The following is a 17,165-nucleotide window of genomic DNA, read 5'->3' on the forward strand; positions in this document are numbered from 1 at the left end:
CGTCGAGCCAGGAACTCCTCTGCCGGGGCCGCTTCCTCCAGCGCTGGCAGCTCTCGTCGGCTGTGCAGGGCTGGTCCCGCTGGGTGCCTGCACAGGTCCCGCGCCGGGCCGGAAGGTCCCCCATCCTCCGAAGTGGCGAGCACAGCGAGCTGGCTAGTCCTTAAAAGGACCATTGGAACATCTGCTGAGGTTTGCCGCCATCTTGTTGGTCTGGTCTTCGGCCTTCTTCTCCGTCTTGATCTGGTGTAGATCTTCGCGCCCCGGGAGGGGCCCATCCCACTTCTGACACCAATGTAGCGATCTCACCCTCAGACAAGATTCACCTTTGGCCAGGATGGCCATTTATTGGAATAGGAAGACTCATACGGACACAGACAACTACATAGGGCAACACAGGGGTAGTCTCAGCTGCACATGCTACACACAATAAGGGTTTACCACACACATCAACACGAGGATAAACACATGAGGTACAACTAAAGAGACTAACACGCTAACAAATACACAACATGGTAAACGTAACTACAACTATTATAACCGACATTACACATTCTAGCATTCACTCGCACTGCATTCTGGGAGACACTCATTCAACGTTAGACATGTACATCCACCGACGCTACAATACATTCTACTGAAGGTTTTGATCTCCCAACCCATTCATCTCGGTGGAATAAACAGCAGACCTTACCGAACACAAAGGTGTAAAGCAGTCCCCTGTACAGTTAGCCGTTCCAGAATAATCCAGTTTTGAATTTGAAGTAAATGTCGACATGCATGGATGTCTCCAAATTTGGGCTTTAAGTTTTACAATGTGTTTAAATTGTTCCACATGATTTCATAACGGGCCAAATACAAAATAAATGTTACAAATATCGCCTAGATATTGGTAAATCAGAGGACAGCTGACTGAGTTTGTGAAAGTAGCCTTAGCCTAATGATCACAAAATGCTAAGCATGCATCTAGGCTATTTGAGTTTCTTAAAGCTGAGCTGTGGTTAAATTGTTCAATACATGATTTTATAACAGGCCAAATATAAAATAAATGTTATATATAGCCTAGATATCTGTAAATATTAGATGATCAGATGATTTACAGTTCTATGTAATATGTCATGTTTCATGTTTTTGTAATGTTTCATACAGTGATGCAGGTCTACTGCAGTGAATAGGCTAAATAAAACGTTGATCATTTTTATAGCCTACTACTGTATAGTTAACTTTGGCCTTGGTGCCCTGACATGTGGCCTTTGTGCCCCCCACCAAATATGCCCAACTGAAGGCCAAGTGGCCTTGCCCCCAGAATGGTGAAATTCCAAGCCTGGTTCCTGCTGTCTTTGAAGTGGGTGGTTATCTTGTGAGTGTATTCCTTTTTTGCTTCCTTGATGCCACGGGACAGGTTGGCTCTCGCTGTTGTCATGCCAGCTTCATCCCCAGCTCTGTAGGCTTTGTCTCTGGCCCTCAGCAGCCTGAGGACATCCCCTGTCAGCCATGGCTTCCAGTTAGCCCGAGTGATGATGTCTTTTGTGTGGGTCACATCATCAATGCACTTTGTGATGTAAGAGGTTACAGTGTCTGTATACTCCTCTATGTCTGTCTGGTTGTTGTAAGTGGCTGCCTGCTTAAACACTTCGGGGTCAAATGTGAGAAACAATGGTAAAGAGGGTATTTTGTCTAATTTTTGGGTGCTGATTTTGAATATCATATTTACTTAGCTGATTTTTTAGTTTTAAACCTGCTAATTAGCATTTGCGGCCTAAAACTGGCCTCCATAGGCAACATAGAACGGGTGAATAGGGTACAAAATGTAACTCCTTGATATTCTCATGAAACTTTACTAGTTGATTATTTATGTAGAGACAATCTTTTTTTGCATTACAAGTTTTCTGAAAATATATGTTTATGGATGAAATTTAACAATATCTCATTAATTATGCACTAATTTGCATACATTTCAATTACAAAAAAAAGGGACATCTGAATATTGGATAGTTAACATTGAATGTAGTCAGGTTCAGGTTTGTCTTCAGAACTTTTTCTGGATTCAGAGCCTTAAAAGAATGGCTTGTTCAAGCGCCAGTCCTAGGTTTATCTTAGAGACGGATGCAAGCCATGCAGGATTGAGGGCAGTTCTATGACAGGAGAAGGATGGGTTACGGTGACCAATAGCCTTTGCTAGCCGGGGCTTGTGGCCAAGTGAGAGGAACATGTCAAATTATAGTGCCATGAAACTCAAACTCCTTGCAGTCAAGTGGGCAATCACGGAAATAAAATGCGAGTATCTCCTGGGCAACAAGTTCACGGTGTACACTGACAACAATTCCCTCCAATACCTGCAGTCAGCGAAACTGGGCGCTCTGGAACAGTGCTGGGTTTCTCAGCTTGCCCTCTTTGATTACAACATGAAATATCGTCCTGGGACAGCTAATCGCAATGCCGATGCCCTTTCTAGGCTTCCCACAAGCCCCACTAACGGGGCAGCTGTGGCCTACTGGTTAGCGCTTCGGACTTGTAACTGGAGGGATGCCGGTTCGAACCCCGACCAGTAGGCACGGCTGAAGTGCCCTTGAGCAAGGCACCTAACCCCTCACTGCTCCCCGAGCGCCGCTGTTGTTGCAGGCAGCTCACTGTGCCGGGATTAGTGTGTGCTACACCTCACTGTGTGTGCTGAGTGTGTTTCACTAATTCATGGATTGGGATAAATGCAGAGACCAAATTTCCCACACGGGATCAAAAGAGTATATATACTTATACTATACACTAACACTGTGCGATCTGTGTCACACGGCCTGGACGTCCACCTGCCGATTGCCATAGCCAACATGCAAGCCTCGAGTGCACCTATCCAGGACTCTTGGATGACAGAATCTTGTATGGTGGACACCATCCCTGGTCGAACTAAAAGGGACCTGAAAGTCCTGCAAGGGACTGATCCCTGTATTTCCAGATACCTGTGGTTTTGGCGACAGGGACGACCACCTACCCGTTAAGACAAGTGGAGTGAACCAACGGAAGTCCAGCAGCTGATAAAGCAGTGGTCTCAGATACAGGAAGTGGATGGGATCTTGTACCGAGCAATCCAGGCTCCTGCTTCCAGGGATCCAGTGCTGCAGCTTTTACTGCCTAAGGTGTTGCGAGTCGAAGTGCTCACTAGCCTACACAACAACCATGGCCATCTTGGGGTGGACAGGACCACAGATTTGATATGCCAGAGGTGCTACTGGCCCCAGATGTGGCATGAGTTGCAAAAGTGGTGTTTTGAGTGTGAGCACTGTGTGGTTGCTAAAGCAAGACAACCCAAGCCAGAACCTTCTTGGGAAATCGGTTAGCCACTAAGCCTTTGTAGATAATCTCCATTGACTTTACTCTCTTGGATTGGGCAGGCACAGGACAAGAGAATGTTCTGGTAGTCATAAATGTTTTCTCAAAGTTGACCCAGGCCTTTGCCACCCCTGATCAGAGAGCTTCCTCCGTAGCTAAGATTTTAACTGAGAGATGGTTCTATGTGCATGGCGTGCCAAGGAGAATCCACTCTGATCAGGGGCACAGGCAAGGCAAGTTGCTCCGGGGACAATGTGATCCCTTGTAATATAGCTGACATACAGTATGACTTTGGTCAAGAAGTGTCTGCTAAATGTAATGTACATGTACACTCTTTTGCAAGAACCATTTTCACGGTTGCCACAAAATCCAGGATACGTGGGTGTCCATGAAGTATGAAATTGTGGAGTGTCTGGATGGAAATTGGCACACACTATAATATAAGATCAGGCCGTATAGGGAGGAGGGCCCCCTTAAGACCATGCATCGCTCCGAGCTTAAACCTGTTCCCACCAGTTAAGATTTATCCAGCCCACCAGCACTGGCTGCTCTACAGCCTCATGGGGGTATCCGGAGGGAGCCAGGCCTCAGTAACCCTGTAGTTGGAGACTCATTGAGGATAGCCATAGTCCACACCAGGTCCACACTAGTGCTTAGCATCACAGTGACCAAGATGGTGTTAACTTTAGCCTGTCCCAGGCTCATTTGGAGGGCGTACCAGATTAAAGAGAGCAAATGCACATGGTTTTGTGTCTGACCAATGTTTTCCCTTGAGTTATTTGTTTTTTGTATTAGTTCAGGCTGTGAGAGGGCCATCTGTGGTTTGTCTGTCTGTTTGTTTGTTTGTAACTTTTATCCGTGGTTTGTCTGTTTGTTTGTACCCAAATTCTTTTGTTTGTTAATTTTGCCTACTGCTACTTACCCATGCCTATGACACATAGTGGTGTATTGTGTTGCCTGTACTATTATAGATTATTTCCAAGACAAATTTCTCTTAAGATAGACAATAGAATGACATGGCAGGTCAAGGAAAGCATCAAAAAAAGCAAAGATTAAGAAATCGTTTTTTGACATAGGCAACAAGGGAGGAGGTGTTTTTACACTTTTCAGACACTCAAAGTTTGAAAACTATGGATATTGTTTTAGAACCAACAACCTTTCTACATTATCTGTGGGTTTTGTGTGCAAAAAGTGGAATTAATTGTCAAAAAATTAGAAGAAAATGCGAAAATCACTTTTCGCACTAGATATAATCGCTTATTTTAAAACATACAGATAAAAACACTAAAGATGGATCCTGAAAATTTGAAGACAAAAAAATATTGTTCCTTAGACTCTATATTAGCAAAATATGCAAAAAAATCAATTTTTACATGAAAATCTATTCCAGGCTATAACAATGACACTTTCAGGTCACTACCTGTCATTACAGTGCACCATTGAAACACAATGTTATGAGTTAGCGAGCGGCGCCGGAACGAGTTTGAAAGTGGGGGTGCAAAAAAAAAAAGCTGGTTTCGGGCTGGGCTCCCGAGACAATTTTGAAAATTCCAGAGGCCAACTATTCACGCACGTTTTCACGTGGGATATTACGATATAAGATATTCTAATAACAGAGGCGGACAGAGTACACAGCTTCATTACTTGAGTAAAAGTACAGATACCCTTTGCTAAATTTTACTCAAGTACAAGTAAAAGTACAACAGTCAGATGTCTACTTAAGTAAAAGTACTGAAGTACTTGAGTATCAAGAGTACAAGAGTAGCCTACATTTTCTAAATATTGAATTACTACTGCCACAGTGCTTACATTTATGTACAGAAACGTCTTACATGGAGTAATGAAAAATATTAATATTAATACCTTGGAGAATGTAAAATGAATTGGAAGTAAAATCAAGTCATTTTCATCTTTTTACCATGTTGGCAGGGATGGGCAGTATTTCTAATACATGTATTTAATAAAAAATATGTATTTCAAATACAAAATACTATTTTGTAATTGAAACACTTGAAGCGAAAACTATCATTAACTTGTTCAGAAAATTTAAATAGTCTGGCGAGGTGGGGCCACAGGTTAGCAGGATTCCCGGGATGGACCTGCTGCGTCTTCATCCATTGTTTCATCCATGGTTTCGTCTCTTATCTAAATCTGACCATGGAGTTGACTTTGGCGGAAAGCTGAAGGTGATTGCTGATAGGCTGTCCCAATCAGTGGCGCCTGCACAATCCAATCACGTTTGAGAGGGAAACAACAAATTGAGGGTTTCCGAGATTTTTCTTACATCCTTTTTTTTTAGAAGAAGTAATGGGTACTTTATGGATAGAAATGTAGTGGTTATTTAAATTAATTATTGAAAATCCTGTCCCACCACATCCACATCATCTTGTTTCTTGTGTCTTTTCTTGTGTCTTGTGATTTAAAAAAAATAAAGCATGATTCAGCATTTTTCTGTAGCCCTACGAACGCACCTAGCGCTTAGCTTAGCAGCTATGCTAGCAACTGCTTTCCGCATTGATCAACATTGACCGTCACCGTAGTGTAGCGATGTAGTAGTGTATCCAAGATCTCTGTAGTCCTTCACACACAAGTTTCAAGAACAAATACAACTGAACGTAGCGTAGAGCAGTGTTTCCCAAACTTTTTTTCTGGCGACCCACTTTTTAAAAATGACAGACCATCGCGACCCATTTCACTTCAAATCTACCCTGCAACCACCAATATTGTTTTAGGCCACAGGTTCTCCAACTTTTCTATGCCTCCCCCAACCATACATTGCTATAGGATCCCTGCTTTGAACACGGTTGTCTTGCATTTTGAGCACCATCAGCGTGAAAAGTTGGAAATGACTACTGAAAATATACGTTTTAATGCGCATCCGAGAGTAGGGGAAATTCTCGCATGTTGCGCAGTCGTCATTCGTCAGCATAGTAAGCTGTTCCTGTATTTCTAAAAAATAAAATGTTGTAGGCTACGTTGCGTTGCAGACAAATGTGTCCATAACACTGTGGACGTCAATTCCAATGTAAACAGCAAAAAACTCAAGTCGTTATATTGTATTGTTGTATTATATTATATTGTATAGGCTAGTCGTTATATCAGAACAAGAGGCGTTTGCACAATAGCCGGAAGAATGCGCCTTTACTTTGGAGTTAGCGAGGTAGAAAACGAGAGGAATAGTGTTTAAAATGCCCATTTAAATTGTAGACTATAATGCACTGTTGTGCATTTTAAATCAGAAATAAGAATGTGAGGAGGTTGCTATTAACTTTAAATAGTGCATCTACAATTGAAACTATCTACAGCTATGACGCAAATTGAATCGCCATTAACTTTGAAGATTGCATCTGCAATCGGAACTGCAAATTGAATGGCCTTATGTCCGGTCTATGGATGTCTGCTTTAGTTGACAGCACGGTCACTAGATTTTAATCGGTAAAGTTGAGAAGCTGGTATCTATTAATGTTCGTGCAAATAGGCGGATTCATGTCCCTTGCAGTTTGCAACTGCGAGGTACATGGTAGGCGCCCCACAGAACGGTTTCATTTTGAGAGGTAGATATCCATGTTGGCACCCCCTCTGCGATGCGTTCGTCCCCCAGTTTCATGCGCCAGTTTCATGAGCTTTTATGACAAAACCATGACTGTGGTAGTTAACAATCTACATCCTAATAGAAAACTGTTAGCTTTCCTGGTATCAAATGACAAATGGTATCAGTTAGGCCTATAACACAACATAAATTGTGCTGGCGACCCAAATAAAATCTCCTGCGACTTTGGGAAACACTGGCATAGAGCAGTAAAGCGGTTTGTAAGGTGAGTGTGGTGGTGACGATAACTGAACTGAGCATAATCGTAGCCTCGTTGGTCGTTGGTGATACGGTTGGTGCATAGACATAGGGCTAGTCCACACGTACCAAACCGATCTTTTTTTCCTCCGTCTTCCCTGGAACCGTATCAAGAATATTTGCGTCCAAACGGATCCATATCAACACGACTCAACACGTTACTTCATATCCTAGGCCTATAGGTGGCACTGTTTCTCTTACAGAAATTGACTAAAGCTTGTGCGCTGTAGGCTATACAAACAGACAGAATAGGCTAGGATGAAAATTGTTAGGGCAAGTAAACCAGAATTGCTTGTGTGGACTGATAGTGAACTGCCAACTGTAGTCAACTGTAAAACTAATAAACTTCATTTTTACGGTTTGTGAAGGGTGCAGTCCCGTCCTTTATTTGGCTAACGCAGGTACAAATAATCTCCTTTACTTTCTTTGGTTGTAGGATAGTCTGCAATTCACATTAGTTTTGGCTATCACCGCAAATGCATAGGCTACTAAACGCTAGGTCTACCCAAGTTAGGCTATTCTGTCGCCACATTTATAATATTGCTATAATACCTTCGTTAGTAACAGTCGATACTTTTGCCTGCATCAAATCGCGCATTAGCATTTAGTGCGCATCTACCATAGGCTTAACATGAGTTACGCGTCTTTGTATGCTTATATCTTATCTGTAGTGATGGGTAAATGAAGCCTCGAGCGCTACTCGGCACAATTCCCTAATGTGCCGAGTAATGTGTCGAAGCTTCGAAACATGGAAGATAAGGAAAACACAGCGACATCTGGTTGCATAAAGCCCCGTAGTCACGGACTAGTGAAAATAATGCCTACAACGTTCAACACAATGCCAAAGCTTCGAAATGTTCTCATTCATTACATTAAAAGTGTTGCAAGAAATGTGCATTTCTGTTTGTCTCAATTCAATACAATAAAATACGATTAGGCAACATAATCCCGTCACTCGTTATCACGTGAAGATTGGTGTTTCCGTGGAGGCGTGAAATCATGTTATCCCAGTCAATGATCCAATCGGTCTCCCATCCACTTGACGACCGCAGTAGACACTACTTAGCTTCTGAACCAGGACGAAGTATTATCAACCTCAACACGCTATGGACGAGAGTGAAAAGGAAACGACCAGGCGCCTAATTAAACCAAACCCTACATGGCCTGACATAGTTTGACGTTTCATGAATCAAACTTTCAATAAAAGGAAAAAATTATGTCAGCCATTATTGTTAGGCCTACATAGAAATTATTAGCCTGTATTGCTTTTAAATGACATGATTGAAGTTGAGACAAGATTGCAACGCAGACACGTTTGAATGTCATTGTTCTAAATGGCAAAGCTTTAGGCTAGGCCTAGGCTATTTCTTCTTTATTTCTATATGTGCATGATATTATGGATTATGGACATTTTCCGGAAAGAAAAGAACGTAAATTCACAAACAGAGAAAGCATCCTATATAAATCAGGGCTATACCCACAAATTTCGCCTGGCTCTTGCAATACAACACAACTCATTCCGACACATTCCGACAGTGATCGCCCCAGCAAAACTCTACGTGCTGGTCATCTACCGCCCTCCAGGCCAACTAGGCGACTTTTTGGATGAACTTGACACTCTGCTGTCCTCCATCCCTGAGCATGACTGTCCGCTTCTTCTTCTCGGCGATATCAACATCCACTTAGATGCCCCAGGCTCAGCGGACTTTCTGGCCCTGATCCACTCCTTTGACCTCAAACTGGTTCAAAGCCCACCGACACACAAAGCTGGCAAAGAGCTTGACTTAATCTTCACTCGGAACTGCAGCACAGACACCCTCACGGTGACGCCTCTCCATCTTTCTGACCACTTCTTCATCCGGTTCAACGTCAGCCTGACAGAACAGCCTCCGGCTCCTCAGCCGATGGTCACGTTCCGCCGCAACATCCGGAACCTGTCTCCAACGCACTTTTCCTCTGTGGTTGCCTCCGGCCTACCTCCACTCAACACCTTCTCCTCTCTGGAGGTTAATGAGGCCACAGACTCGCTCTGCTCCACACTGAGCTCGTGTCTAGACGAGCTGTGCCCTCTTACCACAAGGCCAGCTCGATCCAAACACTCTCATCCATGGCTAAATGATACCCTCCGATCGCAGCGCACCAGACTCAGAGCCGCGGAGAGGAAATGGCACAAATCCAAACTAACTGATGACCTCAAAAACTACCAGACACTCCTGGCCTCCTTCTCAGCCAGCATCACTGCTGCTAAGACGGCTTTCTACAATGACAAAATCAACAGAGCTACAGACACTCGAAAACTTTTTTCAACCTTCAAATCGCTACTCAACCCTCAGATGCCTCCTCCTCCATCCAGCCTTACTGCAGATACCCTCGCCTCATTTTTTACAAACAAAGTGGCGGCAATCAGCGGTCAATTCTCTACATGCCCACTCAACGCATCGGACTCAGATACCGCACTCCTACAACCTCTAGGGACTGCTAGATCATCTTTTTCAGCATTCACGCCTCTCTCCGAGAATGAAGTATCTAGACTCCTGACATGCAGCCGTCCTACCACATGCTCGCTGGACCCTATACCTACGAGCCTACTTCAGTCCATCAGCCCGACCATCGCACCAGCTATCACACACGTGATCAATGCATCGCTAACCTCCGGCACATTTCCAACAGCGTTCAAAACGGCCCGGGTAACACCGTTACTTAAGAAAGCTTCTCTCAACCCTGCTCAAGTCGAGAACTACCGCCCTGTCTCACTCCTGCCTTTCTTATCCAAAGGCATTGAACGAGCAGTCTCCAAACAGGTCTCTGACTTCCTTTCACAGAACAACCTTCTGGATCCAAATCAGTCTGGGTTCAAAAGCGGCCACTCTACCGAAACGGCTCTGCTGTCTGTAACAGAAGCCTTAAAAGAAGCCAGGGCGACCGCTCGGTCATCAGTACTCATTCTGCTTGACTTATCGGCTGCCTTTGACACGGTTAATCACCGCATCCTTCTCTCTATACTCGCTAACATGGGAATCTCCGGTTCTGCTCTCTCCTGGTTTGAATCCTACCTCACAGGACGCTCGTTTAACGTATCATGGCTTGGTCAGCTATCTGCACCTCACCATCTCACCACAGGGGTCCCCCAGGGCTCAGTGCTGGGCCCCCTTCTCTTTGCTATCTACACCACCTCCTTGGGACAGATTATCCGTTCGCATGGCTTCTCATACCACTGCTATGCAGACGACACACAGCTCTATCTGTCCTTTCCACCTGATGACCCCTTGGTTTCAGCACGGATCTCGGATTGCCTCTCAGACATAGCTACATGGATGAAGGCACACCACCTCCAGCTGAACCTCTCAAAGACTGAACTGCTGGTCCTCCCAGCTAAACCTACCATACACCACGACATCAACATCAAATTTGACTCCCTGTCTGTTTCACCTACCAGGACTGCAAGAAATCTAGGAGTTGTTCTCGACAACCAACTAAACTTCTCAGATCATGTTGCCTCAGTCGCCCGGTCATGCCGTTTCGCACTCTACAATATACGGAAAATCAGGACTTACTTAACTCAAGATGCCACCCAACTTCTGGTTCAGGCAATAGTCATCTCACGACTCGACTACTGCAACGCCCTCCTGACAGGTCTCCCAGCCTGCGCAGTGAAACCACTTCAGATGATCCAGAACGCGGCGGCGCGCCTGGTCTACAACCAACCCAAGAGGGCACATGTTACCCCGCTACTCATCCAGCTACATTGGCTACCTATGGCGGCCCGCATCAAATTCAAGGCTCTAACGCTTGCCTACAAAGTAGTCTCCGGTTCTGCTCCCACCTACTTGAATGCCTTCATACAGACATACGCTACCTCCAGACCGCTGCGCTCCTCAGACGAACGACGTCTAGCTCTACCTCCGGTACGCTCAGGCCAATCAAAACTTTTCTCATCTGTTGTTCCTCGCTGGTGGAACACACTGCCAGTTCCTACAAGGGCAGGGACATCCCTCTCCATTTTCAAAAAACTCCTGAAGACCCAGCTCTTTAGAGAACATCTCCTCTCATAGCAACACTTACAACAAGTCTTGCTGATCCTAGCACTCACCAGCCGTCTTAAACTGACACGTAACTGTTAAAAACAGCACTCACTGATGCACTTATTCTTACTGTACTCTAATGTTTTTTTAAATTGTCCTAATATTGTTGAGAATTGCTCTAAACTTAAACTGTTTACCATGTTGTTAGTCGCTTTGGCTAAAAATGCGTCAGCCAAATGTAATGTAATGTAATGTAGAGCGGGTGCCCTGGTTCGCGCAATTCAAAGCCTTTGAATCAGATTCCGAAGCAGTCACGTGGGTGTGTGTCCCAAACGAAGCTTCAGACGTCACACTCACAAACCGAGGCCTCGTTTGTCATCAGTCACGTGATTTTTATGGAAACGACACAAGCCTCGAACCGGGGCTTCATCTGGCACGCCCCTTTCTGCTCGACACAAGCTCCGAAGCCTCGCTTCATTGGGCACATCACTACTTATCTGACTTCACTAGACTATGAATGCATTTATTTATGATGTAAGACATGTAAAATAAATGAATGGCACCGGCACTACGCACAAATAAATTTAAACTTACACCGCACTTCCCTAATAACTTCTGACTAGTTCTCTCGAGTCACTGACGATAGCTAGAAATACATCAAGAAAACACAGGGAAAACACTGTTCAGTCCACCAAGTGATGATAAGCTATTGGCACTGCGCAGCACCAGTTGTGATATTTATTCTACTGAGTGTAATCGTAGGTAATGTCATGTATGAAAACTAGTATTGTTAGGCAGTACTATAAGTGTCAAGTCCAGGGCAGCTGAGGTGTGGCGATGACATAATCAATATGCAAGTATGCGGTTTCGCCGTACAAACGAACTCGCAAGGGCTACGGTTTCAGATTTTTCCACCCTGGGACCAGGTTTCAAAAAAGTGCGGTTTCGGGCAGTGCGTTTACAGGATTCGTTTGGACGATCGGCCAAGATGAAGCAAAACCGGTGCGTTTAACCCAAAAAGCGTCTCCGTGTGGACGGTGCCATAGTGTTGCTCGTAGGATAACCCTTTTCCTGGACCAGTCACCTGGTTTGCGGGCGAAATATCCGATTGGCTGAGCATGACATCATGACCAAGAGGCCAGACTAAAACAGAAGTAACTAAAGCTGCAGCGCTGTAAATAGATCTAGTTCATGCTCTAATCAATGCGATGCCGTGTCGGTGTTTTATCCCCCCGAAAAGTGGGGGTGCGTTCGGCACGCTTGCAAGATGGCCACGAGTTGCGGACTTCGACCTCCATTGGCCAGCAGCGCGGACGAGACATTGAGCCTTTATTATATTTCAAAAGGATAAAGTTCCTGTGCACAGCCTTCCAGGTGCTGGTGAGGTGCAGTCGTCAATAGATAAAAAGGAAAATAAAGTATCACCGCACACTGGTGGGATTTCTTTGCTTTTTTATTTTTAGTGAACAACGCGTTTCGCCTATGCTTCGTCAGGTTCACTTTTCATCTCCACATGCCACCGACAGGTGATATAGGTGATTACCCAGGTCACATGACCACACCAATTGGTGCAAGATGCCACCCAATTAACAATTTGGGTTCCCGTATGAGTTCATATACATTACAGTACATCCATAGTTAACACACCACCTACGACAATGCCCAAAACTCGAGCACATACACAGTTAGAATTTTACATTGTTATACATATCCATGTTCACATATCACTTCCAAGGTTAACTTTCTCAATGTTCAATTTCAAGACTTAATGTAAGAGTGGGTTCAACTTCAAAAATACTCGTCTATCAAAGTCTAAAAATGCAATGTGCAAATACTACTGTGCAAAAATGCAATGTGCAAATACCTCTGCAAAATTGCAATGTGCAAATACCAATGTGCAAAATTGCAAAGTGCAGATACCACTGTGCAAAATTGCAATGTGCAAAATTGCAAGGTGCAAATATTACTCAAATTACAACTAAAGTTTATACATTACAAGCAACAATGTCCATATACAGTCCAATTCTAGACCCATGATAACATCTCATCCCCATATTCATATCTAACATATCCAAGGTTCACATTTCATCAGTAACTCCAATATCAATAATGATCCAATATCAATCAGTACACATCTTGTGCATCAGGTTCATATATCATAAATACCAGTGTGCAAATATGCATTGTGCAAATGCCAAAAGATTTTCACAGAAATACACTTAAATCTTCACAGTAAAAACAGAAGTGTTAATTTTACTCTTTAAGAGTTGAATTTAACTCTGTGTCAGATAACATTTGGTCCCACCCTAAACTAGTGTAAAATTTACTCTGTAGCCAGTGTAAGATTTTCAGAGTTAATTCTACTCAATATTGTGTAAAAATCAACAATGACCTGTGTAAAAATATTTAACACTGTAGTCGAATTACACTGTTAAGAGTAATGTGATTACACTTTATAGAGTTAATTTAACTACAAATTTACTTAAAAAAAACACACTTTAAAGTGTAATAATATTTACTTTTAATTTCTCTACAGTGTTATTTTTAATGTAAATCTTATGATGTGGTGTTACTGAATTACAATAATGAACTAATATCTAATGAAAAGAGAAAAACAAAAACACAAGATGACAGCACCAGCATTTATTGTAAATATGTGAATTCACATTGCAAACACATTGCCCTCTTGCTTTGTCTATAAAAACAAAAATAATAACACTTAAAAATAAAATACTACACAATGCTTACCAAAGAAAAGACAAGGACTTCCTTGGTCACTTTCGATTTTTTTTTTGTGCTTGCAAAGAAACATCAACTAACGCACAATTCTTGCACGCAACTTGACAACTCTTGGAGTCTCCTTTGTTTCCCCCAGATCAATGGTATAGATAGTTGTTTGCACAAAAGTGTAAAAGCTGCTCAAGGAAGAACTGTACGACATACCAAAGACACATAATGGGCTTTAAAGAGTTCGTCAAAAGCTCCCACTGAACCTGTTGCCTTGCATTGAAGCGCATGCTTGTCAATCACAACGAAGTAGGAGTGAATGCTGCTCTGTGTGGATCCCTGGGCGAGAAGGTAGGGCTGAGTACTTTGGGTGATGTTGTCTAGATGCTGCTGCACACTGGTTCCAACCTACAACAAAATAAATTCAACAGAATTGTTTTAGTAACTAATCTCTAACAATAAATCAGATCACCTCAAACTGTGCATGAGATTGAAGTGATAGGAAATATATATTTTAACAACTGCCAAGCATACCTTTTGAAATCTGATGAGCTGATCTATAGCTTGAGATGCAGACATCTTTCCCAGACTCTTTCGACCTTGTGCAGATGGTGGTAGCAGATGTAGCAGCAGCAAGATGGCAGACATGTCACTGTCCCAGCCTACAAATAAGTAAAGAAACATCTGATTAACATTATGCCATAATAGTATTCAATTATCAACTTGCACAATTACCAAAATGTGTACTGCAGACCTACATAATCAACAATATGAAGTAAAAAGGTTTGATTCTTACCATTCTCAACTTGCGCAGCTGACTCAGCATTGTGCATCAAGTCCAAGAGTTCTGTGGTGGGTACAAGTCCATGGCTCTCCTTTATTACTTTTGCTTTGAAAGTGGTTGGCCACCTCTCTAAGAATTTGTTGGCTGTGGTCTCACCAAACAGAAGTCTGAAATCTTGTTCCACCTGCAATGCAACACACATAGACATGAGTGATGAGTGATAACTGATGCTGCATTGGATATATTAGTGATGCAGCGAACTGAGATGTCGTACCAGTCCTGGTGTGTCCAGAAATCGTGGAAAGACCAATAAGACATCTGATGATTTGTTTTCATCATTGACCATTGCTTGCCGATAAATGAAGGTCGTTTTCATCATCTCATGGACAGTGTCTTCATCAGCAGAGTGTCTCAAAACACTAATAGCTGCTTCCACATCCTCATCAGATGGCACTTTGTCAAAGGTGAAGGGTTGTCGACCATGGCCTAGCCCACCAACTTAAGACAAAATACAATGTCAAAGACTTTCTGCACAATCCACAAATCACCAACATCATTGTTACTGATCAGTAAACATACCTTTTGGCGATTTGCTGACTGAAGCGCATCTTTCCTCTGCAGTTTTTGTTTGTAAGGTCTTTAATCGCCATGCAAGGTATCCAGAACCACTCTTCGGATCGTAGTAATGCTCCTATGTGATTATAAATACATTACACACAAAAGAGTACTACAACAGTTCAGAGAGTGAATACGTGCATAATGTTGCAATGACCCTTATACTTACATATCATGTTGTGAGTATGGGTCTTCCAGATAGGGAAACAAGGCGACTATCCCCTGGGCATAAGTCACTCCGACACTTTAGGGGGGTGATGTCCTAGCATATGAATTCAAAGATAACATCTTTCAATTGATATTGTACAACCCAATTTACATTACTGTTACTGTAAATAATAACAATGTTTCTTTCAGCCCATCTACATGTAATGCTTACCCATGTGTTTCTGTCATCTCAGCAGCAAGTATGTTAATCATCTGTCTTCTGGTGGCATCTGTCAAAGATTTGTTTTTTGCATAATGAGTTCACCACCAGGCTTTGATGTTAGAATTTCTTCAATCAACTTTAGGTGGAATAAAATGCAATTTTAGTCATTTTAAAACCATATGTAACACTGAAAATAGTTATTTAAAAAACACTTCCCATGATATGATACAACATTCAGACTGGACTTAGCAGCAATTTCCACTACCTACCGTTTTAGTTAACCTTATAGTTTATTCGGCATGGCCTTTTAGGATGGCTTTGTTCACCAGCGGCTGCTTCTTCATTAGGGTCACACAGAGAGAAATTCTGAACGACGGTGTCATCAGATGTTACTAAGCATGATGATTGAGAGGCAGCTGTTAATTTGTATAAAACATAGAAATATATTACATGAGGCTGTTATTTTTAAGACGATAAATGTTCTCATTCCAGCCTTTAAACTAAATAAACACATTTCGAAATTGTCTGAATGAGTACCAAGTCCTTCATCGCCTAGAATGATACGAAAGGTTCCAGGTGATTGCTTCAATACTTCTTCAAAAACCCCTGAGTCAACTTCTGTGTCAGACTGGTCATACACCTTAATGTCTGGCTGTCTGCTCTCTGGTATGTTGAATTTTAGGCAAACTGGTTCAAAAAAAAAGAAAAAGGGAAATAATTAAATGATGGTGATCCCCATGTTTTTCCTTCTTGCAAGAACCAAAGGTCAAATAACAATTATTTAAGTTAGCCTCATGTATTCACAAAAATGTTTAAAGACAAAGTTAACTAGTTCTCGTAATATAATAGGTTAATGCTGTACTCTTGCAATAGAGTGAGATATTGCTTTAATCTAATGTAGCCTACTCACCTTCTTTCAAGAAAGCATCAAATGTTGGTTCAGACAGCTTCACATATTTTTGCTCTCCCCTGAACTGAACACGCAAAAGCATTGTGCACCTGTTGATAGAGGTAAAAATATATATCAAAAATCATAATTTAAGCTAGTTCAACTAAGAGAGTTACCTATTCGTTTTTCTATGCAAAATAGAGTACACTGTAACTACAAAGGTTACAGAAGGCAAAGTCGTGCTGGTTGAATAATTTATACTCCGCAGCAAATTGGGTGAAGTGAGCTAGCTAGCTCATTCATTAGCTATTTCAATTCGCTCTGGTTTCTGTAAACAGTAACAGTTAAAATGGTTAAGCCACGTTAAACGAACCCATCATGCAATCAGTGAACTAAGTTATCGTTTTATAACACTAACATTAACTATGAGACCAATAGTATGCTAACAGTAAAGCAGAGACGGTTGATAAAGTTTTAAATTACGTTTGGTTTGTCCAATGTATATTTGTCCACACGGGCATTTCAGCATGTATACTACATGTGTTGACAGACAGTTAATAAATTCTTTTATTTGGTATTTCTTGCCTGAG

General features: G+C 42.5%; 1 long non-coding RNA gene across 3 annotated transcripts; it reads right to left on the reverse strand.

Annotated features, from left to right (window-relative positions):
- Window positions 1–13,818: 13,818 nt before the first annotated feature.
- Window positions 13,819–17,023, reverse strand: LOC143135207 (uncharacterized). 3 transcript variants are annotated; one of them, XR_012988856.1, is made up of 9 exons: window positions 16,597–17,023; window positions 16,224–16,373; window positions 15,696–16,078; window positions 15,486–15,578; window positions 15,281–15,392; window positions 14,976–15,199; window positions 14,714–14,885; window positions 14,452–14,579; window positions 13,819–14,325 (listed from the first exon to the last, which is right to left on the reverse strand). It is a non-coding gene; the product is annotated as an uncharacterized LOC143135207 (long non-coding RNA). The 3 variants fall into 3 exon arrangements; XR_012988855.1 differs by having other exon boundaries at window positions 15,696–16,102; XR_012988857.1 differs by lacking the exon at window positions 16,224–16,373 and having other exon boundaries at window positions 15,696–16,102.
- Between the last annotated feature and the right edge of the window lie 142 nt (window positions 17,024–17,165).

This window comes from Alosa pseudoharengus, unplaced genomic scaffold (assembly GCF_046254945.1).
Source record: "Alosa pseudoharengus isolate Yale_2024_CS ecotype anadromous, Long Island Sound unplaced genomic scaffold, YU_APseudo_1.1 YU_APseudo_1.1_scf_2, whole genome shotgun sequence".
Taxonomy (NCBI): Eukaryota; Metazoa; Chordata; class Actinopteri; order Clupeiformes; family Clupeidae; genus Alosa; species Alosa pseudoharengus.